This window comes from Salmo salar, unplaced genomic scaffold (genome assembly GCF_905237065.1).
Source record: "Salmo salar unplaced genomic scaffold, Ssal_v3.1, whole genome shotgun sequence".
Taxonomy (NCBI): Eukaryota; Metazoa; Chordata; class Actinopteri; order Salmoniformes; family Salmonidae; genus Salmo; species Salmo salar.
Window position 1 is genome coordinate 60,774 of NW_025550052.1, and position 12,459 is coordinate 73,232.

At 40.6% G+C, this 12,459-nt stretch overlaps 1 long non-coding RNA gene across 1 annotated transcript; it reads left to right on the top strand.

The window, feature by feature from the left end:
- The first annotated feature begins 1,054 nt into the window (after positions 1–1,054).
- LOC106600649 (uncharacterized) lies at positions 1,055–8,126 on the top strand. The gene is made up of 3 exons (XR_006767601.1): positions 1,055–1,158; positions 1,272–1,356; positions 5,892–8,126. It is a non-coding gene; the product is annotated as an uncharacterized lncRNA (long non-coding RNA).
- Positions 8,127–12,459: the final 4,333 nt, after the last annotated feature.

Sequence of the window (12,459 nt, forward strand, 5' to 3'; positions counted from 1 at the left end):
AGACAATGGTAGAAGAGAGTGTAGTTCTGTTCAGTTTGGACACCAGTTTATTGCTAACCTTATCACAGGGACTTTGAAGCACTAACTTACATCATCTGCATGCTGATCTTGGAATAAATTGACGATAGCAAAGATTCCATATTTGACGAGGCCACATAAATGGAATAGGTACTAGCTAGCTTAATAGTTAATATTTGCGCGCTAGCTCTGCATATTTAGCTAGTGTGTGTGCGCGATTGACTGGATTAACCTCACGTAAGTTACGTTCTTTGAGTGCCTTTCAGACAGTGGATACGACCCCTCTGTTACCTTGCCAACTAAGGAACTGGCAGTGGATCGAACCATTGTGAGGCAAAGGGTGGGGGGGTCGCAATCTTTTGAAACTTAAAAACGCGCTATTAAGTGTCTATAATCAGCACTGTTGCTTTCATTGCGTATTATTAATATTATTTAAATTACATAGTTATGTTTCAGTGATATATTGGGGGGGACAAATCATATTTTTCCCAGGATGGGGGGGGGGGGTCGTGTCCCCCCGTCCCCCCCCGGGATTTCCGCCCCTGGTTCTAATTACGTTGCGTTGCGTTGTGCGTAAGAACAGCCCTTAACCGTGGTATGTTGTCCATATACCATACCCCCTTGTGCCTTATTGCTTAATCAAGTCGACATTCATTGATAGAAAATGATCTGGTGAGTTTAATAAAGGTGTTATGTAAAGGTCGTATAAAATGTGTTATATCTGGAGTTTCCTCGGACAATGAGGTTCATCTTCTTATGCAGAAGATTCCTGGAGTGTTTGGAGCGCTAAACCGTGTGTAGATGGAAAGAAGGAGGAAAGTCAATCGGTTTTACTGATGTTGGAAGAAGAGTATCAACCTACTAATCTTTTTGGTATTTATTAGGATCCCCATTAGCCGCTGCAAAAGCATCAGAATTGTTCACTTCTTTCCTTAACTTCTCAAAGCCCGGCTTGGTCTGATTCCCAAGCGTTCTCGCAAGTCTCGCGTTGTTGCGTCTCTTGGTTTAGTAACTCTGTGGCTGTAGTGGGAGAACAGGAAGTTCCGGTCAGGCGCGCATCATTCTTCATAACGAAGAAAGCGCCAGAATTGTGCAGTAGAGACGATTACTTTAGTCTCCGTTTCAAATTGATTGCTACAGGTATGTAATAGCACGTTTAAACTATTTAATATCGAAAGAACATGTCATAAAAAACGTTAAGGTATTATCACGTTTAGTTAAGGTTTAAGGTTCTATTTTTGTGTCAAACTGAGTGAGTGAAGAACGCAGTCAAACACGAGCTGAATGTCAACATTAAAGATGAAGAAGAGGAGAAGATTGGGAAATCTGTTTCTCATGGTAAGCACAGTTTCTATCTAACTACGTTTATTCATTCCAACTTCTCACTGTGTATGAAAAGTTACTGTAGAACTGTTTCATGATGAACTGTTTCAATGAGAAGGTAGATGTTTTTCCTGTGTTGCTCAGTTGGTAGATCATGGCCCTCTCATCGCCAGGGTTGTGGGTTCGATTCCCATGGGGGACCAGTACGAAAAAAGTATTAATGTACGCACTCTTACTGTAAGTTGCTCTGGATTTGAGCGTCTGCTAAATTACTCATGTAAATTTGCAGTACGTGAGGAGATAAAGAACATTCCTTTCTTCATTACATCTGTCACATTATTATGAAGTTTACGGTAGTCCCCCAGTCACGTGGTGTTTGATGACAAACACACAACGAGAAGAGACCGGAGGCTTGTGAGTCAGTTACTGTTGTGCAGCATGCGCCATCTAATTACAGTATGGAATTCACAACTAAATATTTGCCAGCTAGATATCTTACAGCTGTTAAGTTAACAGTCTACAATGTGTTAAATGCTCTGCAGTTGTCTATTTGGTTTGCTAATTTAGTAGCTAGTTAGCTACCTAGCTAAGTGGTTAGCTTCTTCTAAAATCAAGCATTCGCTTGGTAACAGCAGAGAATGCCCTCCTGGATCAAGAGCCCTGCAGGCTAATATTCGTTTGGGGGTGCAGCAAACTGAGTAGTGTTTTTGAGTGACCTGTATATTTGTATAGTTTGTCAGAAACTGTACAAAATGTTCGCAATGCGCTCATTAGCATTTAGTATTCTCTATGAGGATTCCTTAGTGCTTGTTAGCATTTTGATAGCATTCTGCTAAGTGACTTTTTTAAACAGCTGTAGTCAACTTGTGCTCTAGGTAATAGATAAAGCACATCGCGTTCATAAATTTGCCCGTTAAGATAATTTTTCATAATGAAACTTACCGGTACTAGTTTCGCAAAACAGTGGTCTGAGCCAGTAACGTGTGTCAAACGGTGGCTATAAAATATATTTTGATTTAACACTTTTCTTTTTGGTTACTACATGATTCCATTTGTGTTATTTCATAGTTTGTCTTCACTATTATTCTACAATGTAGAAACATATTAAAAATAAAGAAACCCTCGAATGAGTAGGTGTTCTGCAACTTTTTACCGGTAGTGTATATCTGCAGAAATAAGACCGATCCTGCTTGTGTTGCCTGTTTGTTTTTAATAGCCTACTGATTCCGTGAGCACAAAGCCTCACGCAACATGTCGGATAAACAATTAAAAAAATTCAGCTGTTTTTTAAAATCTTTGCTATGCTGTAATAAAGGCTTAACCAAACGTTTCAACAGACTCAGTTATGCTTATAATTTATTTAGTGTTGTTTACATTGTTCCAAATAGTCAGAACATTTTTCTTGTAATCTAACAGCACCTGTTTGGCACACATAATATGCACACAGTGTTTGCTCCTTACCTTCTTTTTCTTGATCTCCAGAATTTTCCACAACTAGTCACATTTATTCCACACATCTGACTTCCCCTTTACCTCCTGAGCAACCAGTAAACATTCTCCCGTTTCGAGTTTGTCACGTCCTCTGCAACAATTTTGCTGTTACAGTGTTTTGAGTTTGTTATAACCAATTTATTGATGTGATTATGATATGCTGTAGGTTTGGCCCTATTGGTCAGGTGCATGTGATGTATACATGGGTCACAAAGAGAGCAAAAGTTGAGGCAATAGATAATGTTTTTCCTTAACCTGTTATGGCTAGGGGGCAGTATTTTCACGGCTGGATAAAAAACGTACCCGATTTAATCTGGTTACTACTCCTGCCCAGTAACTAGAATATGCATATAATTATTGGCTTTGGATAGAAAACACTCAAAGTTTCTAAAACTGTTTGAATGGTGTCTGTGAGTATAACAGAACTCATATGGCAGGCAAAAACCTGAGAACATTTCATGCAGGAAGTGGCCTGTCTGACAAGGTGTCGTTCTTCTTGTCTCTGTTTATTGAAGAGTGAGGATCTTAGCTGTCCCGTGACACTTCCTACGGCTGCCATAGGGTCTCAGAAGGCGGTAAAAAGCTGAATCGTGGCTTTGCAGGCTCTGGCTGAAACAAAGTAGCGCGTTTGGGTAGTGGCTGGTTACAGTACTGTGAGACTCAGGCTCGTGCCCGCGTCGACCGAAAGGTTTGTTTTCATTCCTCTGTTTAGCTAAATGGACATTCCCGGTCGGAATATTATCGCTTTTTTACGAGAAAAATGGCATAAAAATGGATTTTAAACAGCGGTTGACATGCTTCGAAGTACGGTAATGGAATATTTAGATTTTTTTTGTCACGAATTGCGCCATGCGCGCGACCCTTATTTACCCTTTCAGATAGTGTCTGGAACGCACGAACAAAACGCCGCTGTTTGGATATAACGATGGATTATTTTGGACCAAACCAAAATTTGTTATTGAAGTAGCAGTCCTGGGAGTGCATTCTGACGAAGACAACAAAAGGTAATCAAACTTTTATAATAGTAAATCTGATATTGGTGAGTACTAAACTTGCCGGGTGTCTAAATAGCTAGCCCTGTGATGCCGGGCTATGTACTTAGAATATTGCAAAATGTGCTTTCACCAAAAAGCTATTTTAAAATCGGACATATCGAGTGCATAGAGGAGTTCTATATCTATAATTCTTAAAATAATTGTTATGCTTTTTGTGAACGTTTATCGTGAGTAATTTAGTAAATTGTTAGCAAATTCCTCCGGAAGTTTGCGGGGGGTATGCTAGTTCTGAACGTCACATGCTAATGTAAAAAGCTGTTTTTTGATATAAATATGAACTTGATTGAACAAAACATGCATGTATTGTATAACATAATGTCCTAGGTGTGTCATCTGATGAAGATCATCAAAGGTTAGTGCTGCATTTAGCTGTCTTCTGGGTTTTTGTGACATTATATGCTAGCTTGAAAAATGGGTGTCTGATTATTTCTGGCATTGGTACTCTGCTGACATAATCTAATGTTTTGCTTTCGCTGTAAAGCCTTTTTGAAATCGGACAGTGTGGTTAGATAAAGGAGAGTCTTGTCTTTAAAATGCTGTGAAATAGTCATATGTTTGAAAAATTGAAGTTTTTGTATTTTTGAGGAATTTGTCATTCGCGCCACGCCTATCATTGGATATTGGAGAGCGTGTTCCGCTAGCGGAACGTCTAGATGTAAGAGGTTAACAAATGAGGGATTTCAGCAACAGAACTTTTCAGTCAGAAATGTCTGTAATTATGTTTTAGCTTCAGCAATATGGACAGTGTGATGAACACTGTTGATGTTCTGTGGTGGTCGCTGCAGCAGGAAGAGAGAGAGACAACGGGTGCTAGTCGTTTTGTTGTTGGAAGTCTGAGCACAATCGTATCAATTGCGGTCGAACTCCCTCTAGCCATTTGTGTGTCTTAATTATTTAATCAAACTGCGCTTAAACTATCAGACAAGCTCAGTGCATGTGGTTGATTTGATTAAAACACGTGTCTATATATGGAGCAATAGATGTTACATTTTTTTCGACCCATCGATTGGTGGAAAGAACAGACTACTCTTGGTGCCCTAATGGACTGTGCAAGGTGTTTTTTGAAATGTATTTTTATTTCACCTTTATTTAACCAGGTAGGGTAGTTGAGAACAAGTTTTCATTTACAACTGCGAACTGGCCAAGATAAAGCAAAGCAGTGCGACACAAACAACAACACAGAGTTACACATGGAATAAACAAGCATACAGTCAGCACAATAGAAAAAAATAAAGTCTATATACAGTGTGTGCAAATGGTGTGAGGAGGTAAGACAAATATATAGGCCATAGTAGCGAAGTAATTACAATTTAGCAAATTAACACTGGCGTGATAAATGAGCAGATGATGATGTGCAAGTAGAAATACTGGTGTGCAAAAGAGCAGAAAAGTAAAATAAAAACAATATGGGGATGAGGTAGGTAGATTGCGTGGGCTATTTACAGATGGGCTATGTACAGCTGCAGCGATCGGTTAGCTGCTCAGATAGCTGATGTTTAAAGTTAGTGAGGGAAATATAAGAATCCAGCTTCAGCGATTTTTGCAATTCGTTCCAGTCATTGAAAGTATTCCACAGAGAGGCTGGCCCATGTTGACTCAAAAGCTTCCCACAGTTGTCAAGTTTGATGGATGTCCTTTGGTTGGTGGACCGTTCTTGATACATAAGGAAAAATGTTCAGCATGGAAAAACCCAGCAGCATTACAGTTCTAGACACAAACCGGTGCACCTGGCACCTATGATCATACCCTGTTCAAAGGCACTTTAATCTGTTTTCTTGCCCATTCACCCTCTAAATGGCAGACATTCGATCCAAATGATCTCAAGCCTTAAACATCTTTCTTTAACCTGTCTCCTTCCCTTCATGTACACCGATATGAAGTGGATTTAACAAGTGACATCAATAAGGGATCATAGCTGTCACCTGGTCAATCTGTCATGGAACGAGCAGGTGTTCATAATATTTTGTACCACTGACTTTTTTTCTTCTGCTGCTGTTCACACAGGTCATGTTGAGACATGCTCTACATCCAGAGAGCAACAGCAGGAAGATCAGAGCTAAGAGGTCTCACCACTGCCCACATTGTGAGGAGATTTTCCCAATTCTATCAAAACTAGAAATGCACCTAAAAATACACACAAGAGATCATCTGTATTCCTGTACTGACTGTGGGAAAAGATTCAAAACATCACATTCTCTGACAGTTCATCCGAGTGCACACAGGAGAGAAGCCTTACTCCTGCTCTGACTGTGGGGGGGAGATTCTTGACGGAGCCACTTAAAAAGACACCAACATATACAAACAGGAGAGAAGCCTTACTTCTGCTCTGACTGTGGGAAGAGTTTCTCCCTATTAGATAACTTAAAAGCACATGCACGTATACATACAGGAGAAAAGCCTTACTCTTGCTCTGACTGTGGGAAGAGGTTCTCTCAATGGAGCAACTTAAAAATACACCAACGTTTACATACAGGAGAAAAGCCTTATTCCTGCTCGGACTGTGAAAAGAGTTTCTCCCAATTGGATAAGTTAAATAGTCACCAGCGAATACATACAGGAGAGAAGCCTTACTTCTGCTCTGACTGTGGGACTTGTTTCAGCCAAATTGATACCTTAAAATGTCACCAACGAATACATATAGGAGAGAAGCCTTACTCTTGCTCTGACTGTGGGCAGAGCTTCTCTCAACACAGCAGCTTAAAGGAACACCAACGTATACACACAGGAGAGAAGCCTTACTCCTGCTCTGAATGTGGGATGAGTTTCTCTCCACAGGACAGCTTGAAAACCACACCAAAGTATACACACAGGAGAGAAGCCTTACTTCTGCTCTGACTGTGGAAAGAATTTCTCTCGACACAGCAGCTTAAAGAAACACCAACGTATACACACAGGAGAGAAGCCTTACTCCTGCTTTGAATGTGGGAAGAGTTTTACAACATCAAGTGCTCTGACAGTTCATCAGGGAGTGCACACAGGAGAGAAGCCATACTCCTGCTCTGACTGTGGGGTAGTTACTATCGACTGGGAAACTTAGAAACACACCATCGTACACATACGGGAGAGAAGCCTTACTCTTGTTCTGACTGTGGTAAATGCTTCACAACATCAAGTGCTCTGACAGTTCATCAGAAAACACACACAGGAGAGAAGCACACCAACGCATACACACAAGCCAAGACTTTTGCAGATTAAAATCTTACGTTTTCGGTGGATTGGCAATGGACCCATTTTAAAGTATCCTTTTTTGGTAACAAAAGGAGAGAAGCTTCATCAGTTCTCTCAGACCAGCAAAGATTAAAGTCACTCCATCACTTAATTCTCATTAAAGAAGTGGTAAGTGAATTGGATCAAATGAAGAAAGTGTAGAACACTACTGTAATCCTATTGTTTCTCACTGTGAGAGAACTGTGCAGAGGAAAAGGAGCATTACAGAATGTTAGCCTCTCTTTACTGATCAGTGTGCATCTTGTCAGTTTTGGTGTGTTTTGTTAGCTTCTACTGCAAAGATATTGAGATGTCCTTGGATTGGCCCTTAGTGTTGAATATCCTCTTAGGTTTCTCTTGTTGAAACTATGTAGTCTGATGGTTGACTGGATGGTACTGCTTCCCTCTGTAGTTTTCTGTGGGAATGCGCTAGTAGACACAGCATGTATGAGATAGAGATGGTGTGATGATCAGTTTTCAGCATATATATGCCTTACTCCTTGTTTTTCTATTGGTAACCCAACAGAAAAACAAGTAAAAATAAATTAAATGCAGCTAGTTGGCTGTTATTCTAGCTACACGGTTTCACGTGACTGTTAGCCGTAGTTGGCTAGCTAGCAAGCAAGCAAGGGATAAGAAACGACTTGGTCGCATCCGTAGATACAGAATAATAATACTTTGACTGGATCGAGTCTCTGGCAACCTATCCAATAGAATGAACGGACATCTTTTCTCAGCCAATCAAAATCATGAATCAGCGTGATTTTATGGATATATACAAAGAAATGTTGATAGAAAAACAGGTAAAACGACATGAAATGCAGCTAGTTTGCTGTGTTACCAGCGTCAGTTTGAAATAATTGTGTTTGCTGTGTAGATGGCTAGCTTCTCTGAACAGTGTCCTGACTAGCTTCTTTGAACAGTGTCCTGACCAGAGAGCACATTTTCTATGCCATGTGAAATCCAAAACAGCTTAAACAAATGCAGATGCAGCTACTTTGCTGTTATTCTAGCTGCACTGTTTGACCTGTTTTTTTTATTTAACCTGTTAGGGCTAGGGGGCAGTACTGACACGGCCGGATAAAAAACGTACCCGATTTAATCTGGTTACTACTCCTGCCCAGTAACTAGAATATGCATATAATTATTGGCTTTGGATAGAAAACACCCTAAAGTTTCTAAAACTGTTTGAATGGTGTCTGTGAGTATAACAGAACTCAAATGGCAGGCCAAAACCTGAGAAGATTCCATGCAGGAAGTGGCCTGTCTGACAAGTTGTGTTTCGTCTTGGCTCTTTTTATTGAAGACTGAGGATCTTTGCTCTAACGTGACACTTCCTAAGGCTCCCATAGGCTCTCAGAGCCCGGGAAAAAGCTGAACGATATCGAGGCAGCCTCTGGCTGAAACACATTTTCGCTTTTGGCAAGTGGCCGATCAGAGTACTATGGGCTTAGGCGCGTGCCCGAGTCGACCGAATGCTTTATTTTCTTTCGTCTGTTTACCGGAATATTATCGCTTTTTTTATGAGAAAAATTGCATAAAAATTGATTTTAAACAGCGGTTGACATGCTTCGAAGTACGGTAATGGAATATTTAGATTTTTTTTGTCACGAATTGCGCCATGCTCGTCACCCTTATTTACCCTTTCGGATAGTGTCTTGAACGCACAAACAAAACGCCGCTGTTTGGATATAACTATGGATTATTTTGAACCAAACCAACATTTGTTATTGAAGTAGAAGTCCTGGGAGTGCATTCTGACGAAGACAGCAAAGGTAATAACATTTTTCTTATAGTAAATCTGACTTTGGTGAGTGCTAAACTTGCTGGGTGTCTAAATAGCTAGCCCTGTGATGCCGGGCTATCTACTGAGAATATTGCAAAATGTGCTTTCACCGAAAAGCTATTTTAAAATCGGACATATCGAGTGCATAGAGGAGTTCTGTATCTATAATTCTTAAAATAATTGTTATGCTTTTTGTGAACGTTTATCGTGAGTAATTTAGTAAATTCACCGGCAGTGTTCGGTGGGAATGCTAGTCACATGCTAATGTAAAAAGCTGGTTTTTGATATAAATATGAACTTGATTGAACAAAACATGCATGTATTGTATAACATAATGTCCTAGGGTTGTCATCTGATGAAGATCATCAAAGGTTAGTGCTGCATTTAGCTGTGGTTTGGGTTTATGTGACATTATATGCTAGCTTGAAAAATGGGTGTCTGATTATTTCTGGCTGGGTACTCTGCTGACATAATCTAATGTTTTGCTTTCGTTGTAAAGCCTTTTTGAAATCGGACAGTGTGGTTAGATTAACGAGAGTCTTGTCTTTAAAATGGTGTAAAATAGTCATATGTTTGAAAAATTGAAGTTTTTGCATTTTTGAGGTTTTTGAATAACGCGCCACGGGATTACACTGGCTGTTACGTAGGTGGGACGATTTGGTGCCACCTACCCTAGAGAGGTTAATTGGTAACCCATTGTATAAAAGCAAATGTTCACTAGAGGTTTTGGACAAAAACATTTTTTTTGCATGGCTTTGCTGATCTATGGTACTCTTACCTATGACTGCAGCACAGCCGTGCTAAAAAATTGTTTTAGTATAGTCTAATGTGATGTGCCATCTGTAAATACGAATACATTTGTTTAAATTGCGAGACTAGTTGGTTTAGCCACAGAAAAAGACAGCAACCTTCCCGCTAGCCATGATTGGCTGAGATAATAAGTGGGCTGGACATGCCTAGAGATGAGTTTGTATTGGTCTGCCATATTACATATTACGTCTGTCTATTTGAGCTGGTCAGTATGTGTAGGTAATCCTGTCTAACACATTTATTTTAAAAAAAGTATTGCGTAGTACTTCTGCGTAAGTGTTGCTCTCCACTTTTCTGGAGGACTGAGTTTTGAAATCAGAGGAATTAGAGTATGATAGCAAAGGAGATGGAGAAAACACATGTCTCTGGATTACATCTTCAAACTAAGGGCAAACATGGCATCTGTGACAGGGAGACGCATCCATCCATGATGTATACGGTTATGTGTACTGTTAGCCATCTAGCTAACGTTAGCTGGCTGGCTCGCAAACTTACATTACGTGTATAATCTTATTATTCGTATCTCAGAGCCATTTGCTTTGCTAGTTATAGCCTAATGTTAGCTAGCTAACATTAAACCTGGTTGGTTAGCTACCTGCAGATTCATGCAGGGTAGTAATGTCATGAGTTGGGATTATGGTTAATTGTTTACCTAGCTAGCTACATGTCTTAACAAAAGACTCCACTATGCAAGTAACCATTTCAGTTGCATTTGATGAATTTATGAACGCTCAACACAGTTGAATATGGCCGGTCTCAGTAAATGTCTGCAAAAAAGCGTAAATAAATTGTTGCCAGCGGCACAGTTAGTCATCAACGCTCAGGATAACATGACAACAGCCTAACCAGCTCTGCTAGGGGGAGTAAAATGGTCAGTTGGGTGTCCTCTCATTTGTGTCTGGAAGTAGCTAGCAAGCAAGCCAATGTTAGCCATTTAGCTGTGGGGCTAAAGCTTAAGAGGGTGTGAACAATGCTGAATGGGTGTAAGCAAAGATGAGCTCTCCAGTAGGTACCAAAACATTCAAAGGACATTTTCTCAAAAGTGAGGTTACAAGTATCAAGTTTATGGCTGAGCTGGCCACCCGGCCAAACTAAGATATTGGGGGAGAAGGACCTTTGTCAGGGAGGTGACCAAGAACCACTCTGACAGACCTCCAGAGTTCTTCTGTGGAGATGGGAGAACCTTCCAGAAGGACAACCATCTCTGCAGCACTCCACCAATCAGGCCTTTATGGTAGAGTGGCCAGACGGAAGCCACTCCTCAGTAAAAAGCACATGACAGCCCGCTTGGAGTTTGCCAAAAGGCACCTAAAGGACTCTGACCATGAGAAACAAGATTCTCTGGTCTGAAGAAACCAAGATTGAACTCTTTGGCCTGAATGCCAAGCTTCACGTCTGGAGGAAACCTGGCACCATCCCTACGGTGAAGCGTGGTGGAAGCAGCATCATGCTGTGGGGATGTTTTTCAGCGGCAGGGACTGGGAGACTAGTCAGGATCAAGGGAAAGATGAACAGAGAAAAGTACAGAGATCCTTGATGAAAACCTGCTCCTGAGCGCTCAGGACCTCCAACTGGAGCGAAGGATCACCTTCCAACAGGACAACACAGGAGTGGCTTCAGAACAAGTCTCAATGTCATTGAGTGGCCCAGCCAGAGCCCGAACTTGAACACAATATCAGGTGTGGAGTGTGTTTTCATGGCACATATTGGGCCCCTTGATAAAAGTGGAGCAACGTTTGAATGCCACAGGATACCTAAACATCATTGCCAATCAGGTGCATCCCTTCATGGCAGCAGTTTATCCATCTGCAATTTTTATTTTTTTTTCCCCAGCAGGATAATGCCCCACGCCACAAGGCTGGGATTGTCCAGGAATGGTTCCATGAACATGACAGTGAATTCAGCCAACTACCAGCCAAATTGACACAAGTGTGGGAAGCATTGGAGTCAATAAGGGCCAGCATCCCTGTAGAACACTGTGGACACCTTGTAGAGTACATGCCCTGATGAACTGAGGCTGTTCTGAGGGCAAAGGGGGTGCAACTCAGTATTAAGGTGTTTCTAATGTTTTGTACACTCAGTGTCTATTGAGACACATTACAGACAGTAGCCAACAAGTAGCAAAACAGAACTCACTTGATTGACAATTAAATGTATTTCAACATTGAAATAGGTCTATAGGTTCCCGTTTACACACTACATTGCCAAAAGTATGTGGACACTGTTTTGTTTTGTACACTTTGTACAAAATAATAAAACGCAGAACCACAGGATGTTTCTTAACATAACTCTTTATTAACTAGCTACAACTACATGTTAGCCTATCTCCAACCACGATCAACTGGCCATGACCTAACCGTCTGGGTGGTCTTAACCAATCACCGCACAGTATGATACGGCGGTAAAATGCATCCAATTATAATTCAGTATGTATTCACATATGAATATTACATCCCCCTTCTTTTAAACAAAATACAAATGTTTTACATATTCTAAGCTTTTCTTTTGGATACATGCTCTGTAGTTTGAACTCAAGGTAAGTAACCATTTATATTGCATAATACACCAACTGAATCAACATAGACTCTGAAACAATGATCCAACATACTGTTACTTTTCAAACAAGGGATTCTCAGCAACTCAGCTTTCACTGTAGAAATGACATCTTAACATTTCAAACAAATACAATACCAAAGCATGTCAAGTGAACTTTCAATAACAAGTTTACAGTCTGGAACGCTTTTAGGGCAGCGATCCGCCTACACCCTT